Genomic DNA, 17,887 nt, shown 5'->3' with positions numbered 1-17,887 from the left:
TGAGAGGTTTTTGCTATAGGGCGCATGCGCTCGCCAGACAGAGAGAGACAGGGAGACAGAAAGCAAGAAATCACCCCCCGGGTGGGGATGGCCCCACCGCAATCCCTTCTCCTCCATTCTCCTCTTGGGATCTTGGGCATGCACGCACACGCGCCTGGCATGGGTTTTAAGCCACCGGGTCCAGGACGCGAACCACGGTGGACTACGTGGGAGTCCAGCGACATAGCCATTACGGTAACTGCTGGTTCCCCTAACAATCTTTTTTGGACACCATTTTAAAATTTTCAATAGTTGTAACTTCCTTTGTAATTTCTATAACTACTTCTGCAGTTGAAGCATCATCCTTGATGCAGATGCTCATTTTTCACACTTTCGATCACTGAATAATCTAGGCCAGCACTTTTTCTTCTCTTCCTTCTCCTCCTCCTTTTTAGAGAGGTTTTTGCTATAGGGTGCGTGCGTTCGCCAGAAAGACAGAGAGAGACAGAGAGATAGAAAGTGAGAAATCACCCCCAGGGGGATGGCCACACTGCAATCCCTTCTCTTCCATTCTCCTCTTGGGATCTTGGGCACACACGCACACACACCCAGTGTGAGTTTAAGCCACCAGGTCCAAGACTCGAACCACGGTTGGCTACATGGGAGTTCAGTGACATAGCCATTACGCTAACTGCTGGTCCCTCTTATTATTATTATTATTTTGTAATGCTTCAATTAATTGTCTTCTCTAAAGCCATTTTAAAGAAAAAAGTAGATCCCAAAATTCATTTCCATGAAGTACGTGGCATCCGATATTGTAAGAATAATGAGCTAATCATGGCACGCTTATGCATCTGGAGGACTGAATTCACAGGGTCTGACTGAAGCATGCAAATCTGCCTGGTACAGGTCATGGTTCGGTGCTTCTGGTAACAGCTATCCACTTGGGTTTAATTACTAGTGGGGAAGAATATGGAATCTGAGAATGACCAGTCTTTCCAGGACTACAACAGTGGTAACAGAAATCCCAAAGTTACTTGGTGCCCATTTTGTTAGCCAGAGAGCACTGGGAATATGAGGATCTATTTTCTGTCTCCTTGTTTCCTACAAGGTGGTTGCCCATGACTTCCTGACTTGTCAGAAGGTTACTCTGACCCCATTCTACCCTAAGAACTGGGTAGAAGTGAGGAGACCACTGAGTTAGGAGGGAGTTTTACATTTCATAGTTTTATACATGTAAACTATGTTTTATCTGCCCTAGAGTATCCATTGATCCATCTACCAATTCTTTTTTACAAAATTGTTTCTTTTGGCTTTAAAACAGGTCAAGTCCTAAGACAGAAAACATTTAGGAAATCCTAATTCCCTTTAGAGAACTAAGAGTTTACAGTGTGATTCTTGCACCTATAACTTGAAAACAATTCCAGTTAGCAAAAGACCAGAAGAGACTATTAAATGGGGCCCCAACTATTAATAAATAAAAGAACCTTAATTCTCCATGGCATTCTCATGCGAAATAATAGTCTAGGACAAAGATCTTAAAGGAACTTTCCAAAGCCTTTCAGCTCACTCAGAACAACTTCGAAACAAGACAACTGCATGAAGTCCGCGGGTCATATTACAACAAGACTCCCCTGTGCATTCCTTGTGCACAGATATTTCTTACAAAGTAAACTCACGCTCAATTCCAAGTCAACTGGGCATACTAAGCTTTCCCAGAATCTGACTTATGTCATAGGTTGAGGTATTCTGGAGGAAAAAGGCTTGAATCCAAGGGCTCGCTCTTGTCATAAATGTTCAAGTCACCTTTTCCATTCCTTCTCCCTGGCCTTAAGTCTGGCTGTTCCATATGGAAAGCTTAAATCTTTCTATAATCTTGGCTTACTTCTACCATATCAGTTTTGACAGAAAGATGGAAGAGATGCGTTACTACCTTCCCCAAGGAGGGTTGACTAAGGACAGCCCTTTATTTCCTCACCAGTATTAAATCATTCCTTTTGTCATCTCTCCTCCACCCTAAAAATTCTAAGCACTTGTTCAGCAGTAAAAAGTAAAAAGTAAAAAGTAAAAAGTAAAAAGTAAAAGATAGTTTCTACTCTGAAGTACCAGAATAGGAAGATGAGAGGCTAACAAAGATGTAAGTGGAAAAGCAAGTAAGGCAAGGTACGTGCCACAATGTGGTCATGGCACACACCTGGTTTCGGAGTCTGAAATCAAAATGCGGCTTAAATGTACCATCTTCGAATCAAGAGAAAAATAATACGTCTATAAACATCCAGGTGGCAGCTCAGAATGGAGCTGGGTTTTTTGAGAAACCTAGTAAGAGGAGTAAATATGCCAGCCCTGAAGGGAAATCTTGCCTCTCTCCTTCCAGCTGGCTCCTTCTCCCTCTACTTCATATCAGGGATATAAAAATGAAAGAGCATTGTCCCTGCTTGCCAAGTGTACATGGCCGGTCAAGGAAGAATGAAAGTTTTAGGACTGAGGACGGGGGCTTATAAATCCTTTACATCATTCTTTTGAACCACTCCAATTTCACCCAACTCTTCAGTAAAAGGCACAAGGTTGATATGCACACTTAGATGGACCATCACATATACACACATCCATGGAACCACTGCTCAGATCAAGATACACACCCCCGGGGACCAGCAGTTAGTGTAATGGCTATGTCGCTGGACTCCCACGTAGTCGACTGCGGTTCGAGTCCCAGACCCGGTGGCTTAAACTCACTCTGGGCACGTGTGCGTGCATGCCCAAGATCCCGAGAGGAGAATGGAGAAGGGATTGCGGCGTGGCCATCCCCCCTGGGGGGTGATTTCTCGCTTTCTGTCTTTCTGTCTCTGGCTGGCGAGAGCACGCAACCTGTAGCAAAAACCTCTCCAAAAAAAAAAAAAAAAAAAGATACACACCCCAACACCACAAAAGGCTCACTTAGTCCCTTCCCAACCAATAATCATATCCTGCCCCCATAGAAAGATCAACATTCAGGCTCTGTAACCACAGATGAGTTTGCTTAAAGGAATATCTGGAAGAATTTATTTATTTCATGAGCAAGATGTATACAAAGTGAAAAAGAGCGAGCACCTCTAACAAGGTCTTGCTGGCACAATCCACCCCAAGACAGCCCAGGATGATGAGCATGTGTGTACCAGGTACACTCGGGGGTTTCCAGATGTGAACCTTCCCATGTGGGCTGGCCTCACAGAGCATCGCGATTGCCACTGCACCACAATCTGATCCTTCAAGAACCACTTTTTAAAAGATAGCCAAGGGCCAGCAGGTGGTGTAGTGGTTAAGGTGCTGGACTCTCATGTGGCCAACCATGGTATGCGTTCAGGACCCAGGGGCTTGAACTCATGCCAGGTGCATATGTGTGCATGCCCCAAATCCTAAGAGGAGAAGAGAGAAGAAGGGACTGTGGCATGGCCATAACCCCTAGGGGGTGATTTCTCACTTTCTCTCTCTGTTTGTCTCTGTCTCTCGAAGGAGCACACATGTCCTATAGCAGAAATCACTTTAAAAAAAAAAAAAAGACACCAAAGATAAAAGTTTATATAGAACCTTAGAAAGTTAAAATTAAGGTTAGCTCAAGTTTAGGAAAATACATAAAAATGAAGGCTTAGTAATAGATGACTCCTTAATGAAACATAACTGGTCTTTTCTCTTGGAATTTTAGAAATGAGTATCTGTTGTTCAAATGACTTATAAGTCACAGATCTTAGATGACCATGGAAGCCCTCTGGTAAGCAATGAGACTTCACTGATCTTCGTACTATTATCTGTCATTGTGTTACTTCTGAACAGATTATTTTTAAAATTTTACACTATCCAGCTTTCCTACAGTATCGTTTCTTCCAAAATCCAAGACCTTGGCTGAGTAGACAACATTACTTACAGTGATATAGCTATGTTTACTTCCATGTAATTAACAAAGATATGATTCCATTAAGATTACAAAGTGTTTACTTCTGATAGTGTGTTGATATGCCCATGAAGCCCTCTACCGGCTACTGCAGCTATAGGGATAACCGTAACAGTCAGACTTACAGGCAGGAAATGGAGAGCTAATATTTTTAAAAGTCAAGGAAGGGGGTAAGAAAAATGGAAATAACATGAAAATGACGGTCACATGAAGGAGTGGAAGGAGAGGCTCTATCATAGTGAGAGCATAAATGGTCACAGAGCACAGGGTGAGAAGAAAGAAAAAGCATAAGGATGTGGATTACGTAAAAGAAAACAGTTTAAGAAGGGATGGTAAAAGGGATTATATGCTATAGAACTACAAAGGGGAAGAAATGAAATGAGTCTGTAAAAGAGTTAACTGTCCTGGAGCTGCCAGGAAAGTAGTAACAATAGAAGTCGGACTGCAGGGAACTAAAAAGGAAGGAGATTATACAAAATAACGTTGGAGGGGCCGGCAGGTGGCGTGGTAGTTAAGGGCACTGGACTCCCCACATGGCTGACCACGGTTTGAGTCCCAGACTTGGCAGCTTGCTTTCTTACTTTCCCTCTCTCTCTCTTTTACTCTGTCCCTCTCTGGTCAAATTAAAACAAATAAATAAATGAATAAATTTGAATAAAATATTTTTAAAAATAAAGTTGGAAATATAACAATATATTAAAAATAATAATGGTCAACATTTACAGACTTCACCATATGCCAAATATTGCCCTAAGCATTTGACATATATTAAAACATGTTTGGGACCAGCAATGGCATAACGGTTACATCACTGGACTCCCATGTAGTTGTCTGCAGTTCAAGTCCCAGACCCAGTGGCTGACAACTCACACTGGGTATGTGCCCAAAATCCTGAGAGAGGAATGAAGGAGAAGGGATTGCGGTATGGCCATCCCCCCAGGGGTGATTTCTTGCTTTCTGTCTCTCTGTTGAGCGCATGCAGCTACAGCAAAAATCTCTCTTTAAAAAAAAAATCCTTAAAGCAACCCTGTGAAGTAGATATAGATTTTATAGAACTAAGGCAAAGAGAGGTTACATAAATCACCTAAACTTGTATAAATAGGCAGGATTAAAACCCAGGTGGTCTACTTCAGAGCCTGCACTTTTAATCACTATGTTATACTGTAGCAAAAGTTTCAATTATTTTCATAAAGTAGTAGGTAATGCTCCTCATGTTCGTGGGGTAAACTATGGTTTGAGTAAGCTAGAAGTAAAGGAGCAAGTGAAAAAAGCTACTGTTAAGTGTGCTTGGGAGTTAGCAGAGAGGACTGAGTTCTGTCAGACTGGAGGAGATGAGGTGTGCAAGTCTCCGTTCTCTCTCAGCAGGCTGTGTTTGATAGCCGGCAGTTGGACCAAAGGCATCAAAAACCCTGAAGATGACAGCACAGAGTGTTAACATTTACACCTGATGACTCAGCTTAGACAGTATCTCCAATAAACATGTGACACTGTAAATGCAGAAAAAAAATCTAGTTATTATGGGGCTGGCAGGTGGAGTGTTGGCTCAGGGCGCTGGACTCCCACATGGCTGACAACGGTTCAAGTTCTGGACCTGGAGGCTTGCTTTCTCATTTTTTCTCTCTCACTCACTCATTCTCACTCTGTCCCTCTCTAGTCAAATTAAAATAAATAAATAAGGTTAAATAAAATAATTCTTTAAAAAACTTTGTAAGAAAAATCTACTTATTACTTCTAGCATTTCCAAGAACCCACTGTGTGCCCCACAGTAGGTAAAGTATTAAATACAACACGGACGTGATATGAACAGGTTGCAGAAATCAGGCTGGCCCCTTCCACAGAGTAGACGCAGGATGTCAATGAGAATATGCTGTTTCCATGACCTAAAAATGACAGGGCGGCTTAAGATGTATCCTGGGCCATCAAAACCATTTGTGTGATCTGTGAGGTTTTGGTTCTATAATCTCAAGGATGAACCTGCAAAATGCCTACTACATTAAGCACTTGATAATTACTTCTTGAAATACTGCTGAAACTGACAAAAGTTAGACCAAAAAGAAAATGAATTATCCTAAATGTTTAGGTAGCATAGAGATTTGATAAAGAGGAAAGCTTTAAAATCAGACAGAACTGGACTCAATTTTAGATTCTTTCCTTATTATCGGCTATCTAATCTTTTAAATACCATTATGGTTTTTTAAAATAATTTTTATTTAATTTTATTTATTCATTAATTTATTTTAATTTTACCAGAGAGAGAGACACAGAAAGAGAGAGAGAGGGAAGTGAGAAAGCAAGCCACCGGGTCTGGGACTCAAACCGTGGTTGGCCATGTGGGAGTGTACAGCTCCTTAACCACCACGCCACCTACTGGTCCCACCATTATGTCTTTTTTTTTTGGAGAGGTTTTCGCTATAGGGCACGTGCTCTCGCCAGACAGACAGAGAGAGACATAGAGACAGAAAGCGAGAAACCACCCCCCAGGGGGGATGGTCACGCCGCAATCCCTTCTTCTCCATTCTCCTCTTGGGATCTTGGGCACGCAAGCACACGCACCCGGCGTGAGTTTTAAGCCACCGGGTCCGGGACGTGAACTGCGGCCGACTACGTGGGAGCCCAGCGACATAGCCATTACGCTAACTGCTGGTTCCCCCCACCATTACATTTTTGAAAACCTTAGTTTTTTCATACATAAAGTGGAGATGACAACAACAGCACTGAATTTCTTGGATTGTTTTCAGGATTAAATCAGATACTACATGTAAAATATAGTGCAATGCTTGGCATATGGTAAAGGTTCAACAAAACCATGAATATCATCATTATAAATTTTAATTGCAACTTGATGCACTTAATGTCCATTTTCTTCACCAAGGATACAAATACAAGGGGACATCAAAAAGTTTGTTGAAAATGGCGTGAATCTATTTTGGTTTCAAAAATTCTTGCGGGCTGGCCCGGTAGCATGATGGTTGGGGCAGCTGGATCCCACATGGCTGACCGTGCAGTCTGAGGCACAGGCCTGGCAACTTGGAAAATATACCAGCCATGTGAGCTTGTGTGCCCACCCCCCAGAGGGGGATTTCCTACTTTCTCCCTGGTGAGCACACATGCTCTTTAGCAAAAATTTAGAAATAAAAAAACTTTTGAAACCTTGCAGTTTTTTCATAACACACAGTTCCAGTTCAAAGCTTTTGGAAGACTCCTCATATAATAAATATATGACCACATTCCATGTCAAAATTTTGAAAAAAATCATTTACACTCAGAGACTTAGGCATAATAATAAATGCTTTTAGAATATTTATAGCAATATTTTAATTATCATTAAAATTTTTAGAAAGTTCTTTTTAATAAAAGTCAAATTATATAAAGGAGATATTCACATGATAGTAGAATAACAAAAAATTCAAATGTTATATGACCTAAATTGCAATGTTGATGAAAAACTACTGCTTATAGATCAGACGTAATCAAAGACATCAGAAACACAGAAGTCATTTATAGCCACAAACTTTCTGAAATCCATGTATGCATATGTGTGTATAGAGGGGTGTGTGAGTGTGTGTGTGTGTACATGCACGTGTGTGGAGAAGAGATATACCACTTCAAAATCTGTTCTCATTTGGAGGCCTTGACAGTACACAGGATATCTTACTTAAGCATATTCTAGAAAATAAATTATCTAGCCTTAATTAACAATGGTTAAAAATCATTTTTCTTTTAAATCATGATTTTTAAACAGAATATTTTAGGTTAGTTATTTTAACAAAAATAAAATATTTAATTTCTAAAGTATGTGATACTATAATCATATATTATTATTATTTTTTTTGGAGAGGTTTTTGCTTTAGGGCATGTGTGCTCGCCAGAGAGACATAGAGACAGAAAGCGAGAAATCACCCCTCAGGGGGGATGGCCATGCCACAATCCCTTCTCCTCTCAGGATCTTGGGCACGCACGCACACGTACCCGGTGTGAGTTTTAAGCCACCGGGTCCGGGACGTGAACTGTAGTCGACTACATGAGAGTCCAGTGACATAGTCATTATGCTAACTGCTGGTCCCATATAATGGTATCTTAAACCACAGTGAACATACCTCTCAAGATGTATCTATTGAGTCGTCAGAGAAGTCATGATCCACTTTTATACACAAAAACATGGAAAAGTATGCCATGACTTTTCAGACTACCCAATAGAACACTGATCACAACCATTCCAAATGTCTGTAATGAGTCAATACTTTAAACACCACATTTATATTCTGTCACTGGTGGAAATATGCCAGTCTAAGAGAGAAAATAAAGCATGTGTTTCAAAATGCCTAGAGTAAAACTGCTAAAATATCTGCGGGTTATGGGCAATACTAAGGCTGAATTTCCTTTGCTGTCTCTAATAGCTATCGATTGACTTAAAACAAAACAAAACAAAACAAAACAAAAACCATACTTCCACTTTACTATTAAATAATTTGCGGCTGTTTCCACTAGGGACATTAAGAACACTGCTGAAAAGATGTGATAAAAGTGCCACGGACAATGAGAGAAATGGGCAGTGTGCATGTATTTATAAAGCTCCATGCCAACTCAACCAGAATTTTCTGGCAAAAGAAAACTACCTGACACCTCAAGATGGAAATGCTGCAGAGCAAAACTGTACACTCACTGGGTCTGCTTAACAATGATCTCAGTTAGTACTGGGCCTAGTAACCCATGGAGGCACATCGATGTGATGTTCCAAAAGAAAAATACATCCATAATGTACATAGTCTGCCTTCCCCACTAGGAGTTGAAATCCCATAAAGTGAATAAATTGGAATTTCGTGTGAAAACTTCCATCCCAATTTCTGTTAAAAAGAAATTTTTCTTGGGCCAGGAGTTAGTGTGGTGGTTAAGGGCACTAGACTCCCACATGGCCAATCACGGTTCAAATCCTGGACCTGGCAGCTTGCTTTCTCACTTTCTCTCTCTCTCTCACTCTGTCCCTCTCTCATCAAATTAAAATAATAAAGTTAAATAAAATAATTATTTTTTTAAAATAAACTTTTCTCTTATTAGTAGAGCCTGGTCCTAAAAAGCAAACAAAAAATTATATGTGTTATTTCAGTAAACAAGAAAGGAACTGTGTTACATAAAACTAGGTGGGGATGGGGACGTGGGGGTCCTCAGGGTGTCCTCTTGTTTTCTTAATTATTTCTTCTTAGGATGAGTTCCAAGGCCCAGCAGATATATAGTCATCTAGTGGTTATATGCTGTTTGCTGAGAAGTGAGGGGAACAGGGCATGAGAAATTCATCTTTAGATACATTTTGTCTCTGCCACTTATCAAGGGAAAGAAGAGGGAAAGTACTCATGGTCAAATACCACTTGGTCTCTGGTCCTGTATAAGGCACCTCCCCCCCAAAGAGGAGTCTTAAGAATGCCCTTTTTAAAAATAACAATAAAAAATAGTTTCAAGCAATTAGAATTCTTAAAAAGACAATTGCTTAATTAAAAATACTTTTAAATGGTTGAAATAGCATTGGTTAAAAGAAAACATTCTTCCTCAGTCCTTAAAGTTAAGTATGCCCAGCTTACTTGGAGATTTTAAGCATACAGCCCCATGTATTACATTTTAAAGTTACACTAAATTATAAAGTACTTACCCTTAAACTCAAGCCTTTCCATGCCAGACTACTGCTATCGGCCTATACAAAACAAGCTTAATGAGAATATAATATATAGTTTTCTTAATAAGATGTGAATAATAATCATTAATAAGAGATCCAAGAAAAGCCCACGAGGAAGCCAGAGAAATCTTGTTAAACTTAACTAACTTAAGAGCATGGAATGCTGGAATGAAGTCTACAGTCCTCAAGCCAAAGCACTCACCAGACATTGATGTTGCTCACTGAGAATTTTAAGCTTCTGGGAGGATGTCAGTGGTAAGGAGGTTAGGAAAAAAAAATCAATATAATTTAGAGCTCAATGTAGAGTTTGACTCTATGCATCAGAGAGAAATATCTTAATAATCAAGCATTTAAATAAATGATTCTTAGGGATTGCTTTATAATGAAGCAGTTTTGTTTTCTGGTAACCTATAGGGTAGGACATGGCTAACAGCTAAAAAACAAAGATCCAGATTAATAACCTAAAAAGCAAAGACCTAGAATATTCAGTGTCGGCTGGGACAAAAAAATTGTCTCCTCCTTATAGTTCCCCATCATACATAGGTGGAAAAGCAAACAGAAAGTCATTAATCAGATCTGTGTTTAAACTTCTAAAGTACAGAGAAAAAAAAAATCTGTTACAGTACTCTTACTGAGATCTGTCCCCTCGTTTCTATGCGGGGCTGGATCCTTGAGCTTTTCCCTTCCCTACAAAACACACTCCATCCCTTGAAGGGAAACTTTCAATTCCAAGTCAAGGAGTTTGGGGGAAACCATGGAAGATTTCTGACATAGTAAAAGTAGTGTTTTCAGAAGGAGGAGGTGGGCAGCCTAAGTGACCACAGACATACAAATAGTGTCCGAAGGGATGAATATACTAACTGTCATCCTCGCTTCTTACTAGACACAACAAAATAGTGCTTAAAAACAGTTAAGTTGCTCACAGCCCTGGAGAAAGCATCATGCTTGATCTTAAACTATTTGGTAACAGAGCCCTGTACCGTTCAAATCAGGAAAACAAACATTTCATCACATTCCCATGAAATGAAGCATCAAATTTGGTCTTGGACTCTCTCTTTTAATTCCACTTTTTAAATTAAAAAAAAAATACATATGAACGAGGACGAACTCTTATTCAATAATTTAGGGTTTTCATGGTCAGTTTTACAATCTACTGATTGCTGATAAAATTACTTATACTAGATGTGCAAATATCCTGGAGGCAGCCAGAGGTGAATAAACAGAGTGAAGGGTTATTCCGAGGCTGGCTCTCTCCTGGTTATTCCCAGGAGATGAGAGTCTCCTGGCCCTCCCCGTCTTGCCCCTCACAGGGGCACCTAAAATCACATACAAGAGAGCCCAGGAGCTGCGGTAGTACTGGCCTGTACATCTACTGTTGCTTCTTTCTCTTCACCGATTGAGGCTATAGTGTATTCTTTGTTTAAAAAGTTGGTTTCATTATGTCACAATCCTCTCACCTCAGTCTCCTGAGTTCCCAGAACCATGGATGTATGCCAACCTGCCCACGAATTGGGCAGGTTGGGCCAGGAATTGAACCCAGGCCTCCCATGTGACCTCAATCTGCCAAGGAGCAGAGTTTACCAGCACACACTACTGTGACTGGGTCGTCTATATATAATTTTTTTAAAGTCAGAAACCAATGCATTTGGGGTGATAAGATTTACAGGGCAGGAGGAGGTATCTCCAAGGAGTTTCAAACAACAACAAAAAAACAGCGTTTTGAAATAAGCAACCCTTTTAAATCTCCCACTCTCTGAGAACTATCTCACCATGTAGACGAATGTGCCTGATTTCAAATGATCACATCATAAAATTGAGTTCTGCCTAAGAAGAACTTGATTAATGCTCAATGTTCTATTTAGTTCACGCAGAAATTAATTCCTGAGTGTCTACCGAAGTTCAAATGAGATGAATGGCCTGTGAAGCCAAAGACCAGACAAAGGCCACTTGCCTTGTCCTCCTCACACTTTCTGTCACTCCTGGCTCTTCCCGGCCTCCTTTTTCCTTATTTCAGGCAGCTAGACCGTGTCCACTTTTTTTTTTTTTAAAGAATTATTTTATTTAACTTTATTTATTATTATTATCACTATTATTTTCCAGTTTGATCAGAGAGACACAGAGAGAGAGAGAGGAAGGGAGAAAGCAAGCCACCAGGTCTGAGACTTGAACCGTGGTCGGCCATGTGGGAGTCCAGCGCCTTTTACCACCATGCCACTTGCCGGCCCCAGACCGTGTCCACTTTTGAAAAGTCCCAGTCATCTCCCCTGATAGAATCTCTACTCTTATGATTCTATCTCTCTATTTGGGACTCACATTATCCTCTGAATTCTGATTTGGGTTCTCAGAGAACATGGTTATTTTTGCCCACATCATCTCTCTCCTAATAGACTATAAGGTGTTAAATGGCAGCGACCAATTTAATGTCCCGAGGTGGTTTTTGTTTCATTTAAGTTTTGTCAATTTTTTTCATCAAGAAACGATGTCTTGAACAGTATTTTTTATAACCATTCATTCATTCAACAACTGTTTTACTGAGCTCTGAATATGCTATCAGGCTATTTCAAACTTTAAAACACTAAGCAACAAGTTATTCACCTGTTTTTTTTTAAGAAGTTTTTGCTGTAGGGCGCTTGCATTCTTCAGAAAGACAGAGACAGAAAGCAAGAAATCATCCCCCAGGGGGGATGGCCACACCACAATCTCTTCTCCTCTATTCTCCTCTCAGGATCTTGGGCACACACGCACATATGCCCAGCGTGAGTTTAAGCCACCGGGTTCGGGACTCGAACCGTGGTCTACTACATGGGAGTCCAGCAACATAGCCATTACGCCAACTGCTGGTCCCTACATCTGGTTTTTGAAAAAAGATATAATTTTGTAGAGTTAATTTGCTGAAAAGAACATAAAATGGTACAGCAATCAAAATTAGCCTTTAAATGTTAAATTCTATAAATTCTTTTATATTATACCTAATAATCCACTCAAGTTTGAAAAGAAGGTACAGCAGATAACAAGTGCCTTTTTCCTGGAAGTAGAGATATAACTGATCCATAACGATGTCTTCTTATGGAACCTCCCTGCCAAGGATTCTACCACTCTTTTAAACTTTTTGTTAAAACTAAAAAGGAGAAGAAAAAACATGAACCATGTCTTTTCTTTCCTTCACTTTACACTATTAGCTAAATGGCAGTAATATGGAAAGGGCATAATTAAAGAACATATTTGCTTCATTCCAAAATTTTAAATGAATTAATTTTCTAAAATAAAGAGTGCATTGTTTCCTGACATTTATTATTAAGGTAAAAGATGACCATGGCTCAAATTCTGAAATGTGTTACAGATTGTGCAATACATTCCATGAGGCATAGCACACTCTAAAATCTGTTCATTTATAATATAAAGGAGAACTCTCAGAAAGAAGTCTTACTAATAAAATAGGCCTTCATTCGATCTGACTGCCAAACTGACTGACTTTGGCAAGCAAGCTTGGAACATTCTAAATTTTACAAACATTATCCCTTTTTAAAAAGTTAATTTGACTATTTTAAGGAATGTAAAAATAAACCTTGGTTTCAGTGAAATCAAGATTAAGTCTCACCAGACTTCTAAAATCAACTATCATAATCAGATCATATAATTAGCATAAAGGCTCTCTTTTGGGGCTGGGGAAACCCATTGATTCTCAATAACCCTTTCTTCTCTTCCAGAAGGTGAATTAGTGACCATCCATTCCACTTGTTCATTCTTACAGGTTGATGGGGGTGAAGCGTGTATTTTCTAAATTAAGAATGAAGAAGAATATATCCTGTATTTATTTAAACCGGGAATCGTTACTTCATTTCTGAACCAGTACCAACAGGATTAACACAGCCAGCAAAGAACAACTAAAAACTTAAGAAAATGAAAAGAACAAGAAATGGAGAAGCGAAGGGAGATCAGTATGTGGTATGAGGCTGCGTGCAAGGTAACTACTGCGACTCTTGTTTCCACAGAAATGGACACTAAGGCCGAGAGGGATAAACCAAGGTTAAACCTAAGAGCACAAAGCCAGTAAATGGCAGAGCCAGCATTCTGATGCAGCGCCTGCCTCCCAAAGCCCACGCTCTTATGATCTCCTGTTGTGAGGGGAGGAGAGGGGTCTGAGAGAAGAAAACTGAGTCATGAAGTAGCTTCAGTGACAGCTTCTAGAGGCTGGCTGCACTTATCTCTCTTAAGAAAAATTATGTCTTCACACTTGTATTTTAGACCTACTTACAAAAAGCCCAGGCAACTATAAACTAAATAAAAGCTGATACTTTTGCTTTGATTGATATAAACAACGCTGTGCAGTGACTTTTGTGGGATATAACTGTGGCTTCTAGAAGATTCTAAAAGATATCACACACCTGCTACACAATTTTTTTCTAATATACGGCTTTAGTCCTTCGGATTTTTTTTAAGAAAATGGACTTATCTTTTGCCATTTCTTTGTTATGTATTAAGTAAGATACAATCAAACCCTAGTTAACTAGAATTATGTTGACAAAAAGGGTATCCACTGTCAGACAGTTCTGTTACTCTACATCATGAGTTCCCTTTGCTGCCACATAGATTGAAAAGGGATCTTGGTTATTTTAACAGAGCCAAGAAAGGTAGCCCTATCCAACAGAACTTTCTACAATGAGGAAATGTTTTTCATCTGTGCTGTCCAACATGGGCACTACTAGCCTCTAAAGCTATTGATATTAAGTACTTGATATGTGACTGATACAACTGAAGAACTCAGTTTTTTCATTTTTATTGGATCCTACTGAATAGCAAAGTCTGCAGAAAGCAGTTTCACTGTTCCTTGCAAAGGTCACCTGCCAGCAGTCCTACAGAGATAATCATTTACATCATGATTATTTTTCTATTACTAACAATGTAATGCTAAAATAGGAAAAGGGGAATATGAATTTGTAAAACCGTATAGCTTCATTCTCATTTTGTATGGCCTATACCCCTGCAAAAGCACTGGTGTTTAACGTCTATGTTCCAGGGAACACAAGAGTTATTCAGAATATTTATGGATCAAAGACAACAACTGACCTACGGCCAGCCCATGCAGAAATCTTAGTGTCCTACCCTGTCCACATTACCTCCAAGTCTCTGAAGTCAGAGCTTGCAGTGTTTGGTTGCCTTTGTTTCTAGAACCTCACAGTAAGTACTCATTAAACACTTGCTAAGAAAGTGAATAACTAAACTTGAATTTCTCCATTCATTGCTCTACATCTTAGAGAAACATCTGGGTAACTCTGGGATCTGTATCAATGCCCAGGTTCAGGTCACAATGTTGATAAAGTGTTCTAAGTCATTTTTGGTTCAAATTACCTGGCTAAACAAAACAGAATCACCACCCAGGGCTAAGGAAAGGGGGATGGGTGGGTCAGTGCAGTCCAGGTGCAATAATGGAAGACACTTGGGGAAGTGACACTCAGCTATAACTTTACTCCCAGAGGTTATGATACAACATATACAAAATGCATATGAGTTCAAGTGGTAGATCTTTTAAGGTGACACAAGAATTCTTATTCCTCAGTTGTTAAGAAGAAGAGGTCCCCTCACAAAAAGCAACTAAGTCCTAAGGCGAAAACAGATTCAGACATTGGAAAATGAACAAAGAACTGAAGAAGAAAGAAAACAGAGGTTACAAAAATTATACAGTTGAAACAAATGGGGTGGCAGGGACAATGCTGAGTTAACCTATATGGGCTATGCTCATGCCAGGTTCCATGGTTCTATCTATGTCAAGCAGTCTTCACTCTGCTCAGCTCTAATTCTTCCAGCGGGTCACAGGAAACATTCAAAGTGACCATCTGTCTATGAAATCACTTCCAGAGAAATAAAACGCATTTGGCCCATACTCAAAAATATCCTAGGTTCTCTATCATGATAATAAGCCTGTGGCATTGCCAAGTATCATTTACAGAGTCCTCTGTTACAGTCAAGACTATTTTGCAACACCAAATTAAAAAAGGTAAGTACGGTTTAGCTCAGAAATCCCGTATGCTATTTTTGGATGCAGAACTCCTTATTAATTGTGCAATAATACCATTACCCTTTCACTTTACTGTGGCAATAAGAGGATCCCAAATGAATAATTTGAAACTTGCTTCAACCAGCACACACGGAACACCACTGGCTCGAAGTATTTTCCAGCTTTCTGGAGGATAAAGCACAGACCATTACCATGTAGCTTTTTAGACAACTGGACTGCATTCAGGATGCAGAATCAAGAAAAGCTCTCTCTCATGACCAACCCAAATGACTCTCTACTCTAACAGTTCTGCTCTCTTAACCTTTTAACTTCTTATTTTTTATTTTTGCTAGCTTTTTTTCCCTTACAACTCTTCCCTACTCTCCATGTTCTGCCTTTTCCAGTCCCTTCATTAATTCCTAGTCATTCTTCAAGGGCCACTCCTTGCCAAGGATTCTTCCCACTTAGGAACTCTTAGAGTTCTTTGCCATTTGCAGAAAAAATGTCTTCTTTTTATTATTTTATTTTTCACTCCCACTGGTGATACATTTTTTTAACAATTATTTTATTTAACTTTATTTATTTATTTAAATTTGATCAGAGAGGGACAGAGTGAGAAAGAGAGAAAGCAAGCCACCTGGTCCAGGACTCAACCGTGGTCAGCCATGTGGGAGTCCAGTGCCTTTAACCACCATGCCACCTGCCGGCCCCTCCCAGTGGCGATTCTGATGATCAGCTAGATGTAAGACTTGTTAGACAGACTTTGTCTCAAGGTAAGGAGAGATCATTTTCTGTCTTTTTGAATTCCCCTGTGTTCTTAATGAGTCATGTTAATTAATGGCTGAATAAAGGGTTTGAGGGCAAGAATCTATAAATGAAAACTAAAGCTTGTTGAGAAGTATATACTCGATGCCTGAGGCACATATATTCAGTAACTATTGTTAATTAAGTAAGTGTAGAAAACAGGGAAGTAACTCCTAAAAACCAGTAAGTATGCAATACACAGCTGGACAGATACCATCCGCTTCTAGGGTTCTTTAAAAGATTCTAAGTCTATTAAAAAGTTATTCAAAAAGCTCAAATTCTTAAGATAAAATTCCAAATATAAAAAATTTCCTTCAGAATATTCTATTTTTGAGCCAGCCCCATAGCCACTAGTGCTTAAGAGAAGCTAAATCCCAATGGCCAACCTCAGTTCGAGTCCCAGACCCTGCACAGGTGTGTGTGTCTGTGTGTGTGTGTGTGCGCGCACGCACATGCTTGAGTATCCTAAATCCCAACAGAATGGAGAGATAGAGGAGAAGGAATTATGGTGTGACCACACCCCAGTGAGGGTGCCTTTTCCCTCTCTCTCTCTCTCTTCCTCTCTCTCTCTTTCTCTATCTCTCTCTCTCAGGTAAACATAAATGCCCTCTGGCAATTAATATTCAAACTTCATTTTCTTCTACAACTTTTCTGTTGGATAAAATGACATATTTTGGGGAAAGAGGATTTATTTTACTTTATTTTTAAAATTTAGTTATGATATGATTTCTGGTGTACATGTAATCAATGTATATTTTTGTGGGCTACAGAAGGGTTTTCAAGGCATGCAACATGCACATGTGTTAATAGTTCTACTAGTTATTTTTTCGAATGTGCATCGAATTGTCCATATTTTGTACTCTGCTGTACTATACCATCTTATAGCTTCTAGGGTTCTTTAAAAGATTCCTGAATATCATTTTTAAATACTTTTTCAAATTAAATAATAAAAGGCGTTTTATTTCTCTCATAAACTTTAAAGTGGGAATATTCTCTGATTCAGTTGTAGCCTTTACTTCCAGATAACTTTTCCACTGGGTTTAAATTCCCTCTTAATGACCATATTCTTGTCCTGAAGGCAGTTAACTTTTCGTCATTCTTTCTGTCTAGATAACTTCCAAAGACAATCCCCTAGGGACTAGTGTATGAACCCAGTGGTCACGCACAATCTGAAGTAAGTTCACCATAACTGCTGAGGCCCGACATCCACAACCCAGGACCAAGGGCAGTGGTGAGCTCAGCCACCCATTCAGCAGTTTATTTTTTTAATGACATTTTATTTAAACTGTACAGAGGGCTCTCATTGCTTTCCAATTAGGTCACAGAGAAGCGCTAAGTTGAAATCCTGAAAATCTTGGCACAACCTGTCATACTGAAAAATTTGGTTATTTGCCCATAGCTTTAATACTTTGTGACTTTTTAAAGGAACTTCAAATGTGGAGCTATCTATCTCATCTTACATTCTGCACCCATAAAATTTAAAAACATAAGAATTTATGATTACATACTTCTAAAATCA

General features: G+C 39.5%; 1 protein-coding gene and 1 pseudogene across 2 annotated transcripts in view; both read right to left on the bottom strand.

The window, feature by feature from the left end:
* Positions 1-17,887, bottom strand: part of DISP1 (dispatched RND transporter family member 1) — a 182,211-nt gene that overhangs the window by 41,077 nt on the left and 123,247 nt on the right. The gene's annotated exons all lie outside the window — the stretch shown is intronic.
* LOC114006756 (NADH dehydrogenase [ubiquinone] 1 beta subcomplex subunit 1 pseudogene) lies at positions 17,381-17,555 on the bottom strand (annotated as a pseudogene).

This window comes from Tupaia chinensis, unplaced genomic scaffold (assembly GCF_000334495.1).
Source record: "Tupaia chinensis unplaced genomic scaffold, TupChi_1.0 Scaffold150175_1, whole genome shotgun sequence".
Taxonomy (NCBI): domain Eukaryota; kingdom Metazoa; phylum Chordata; class Mammalia; order Scandentia; family Tupaiidae; genus Tupaia; species Tupaia belangeri.
Note: the sequence above shows the minus strand (reverse complement) of the source record. Positions and strands in the feature narration are given on the sequence as shown.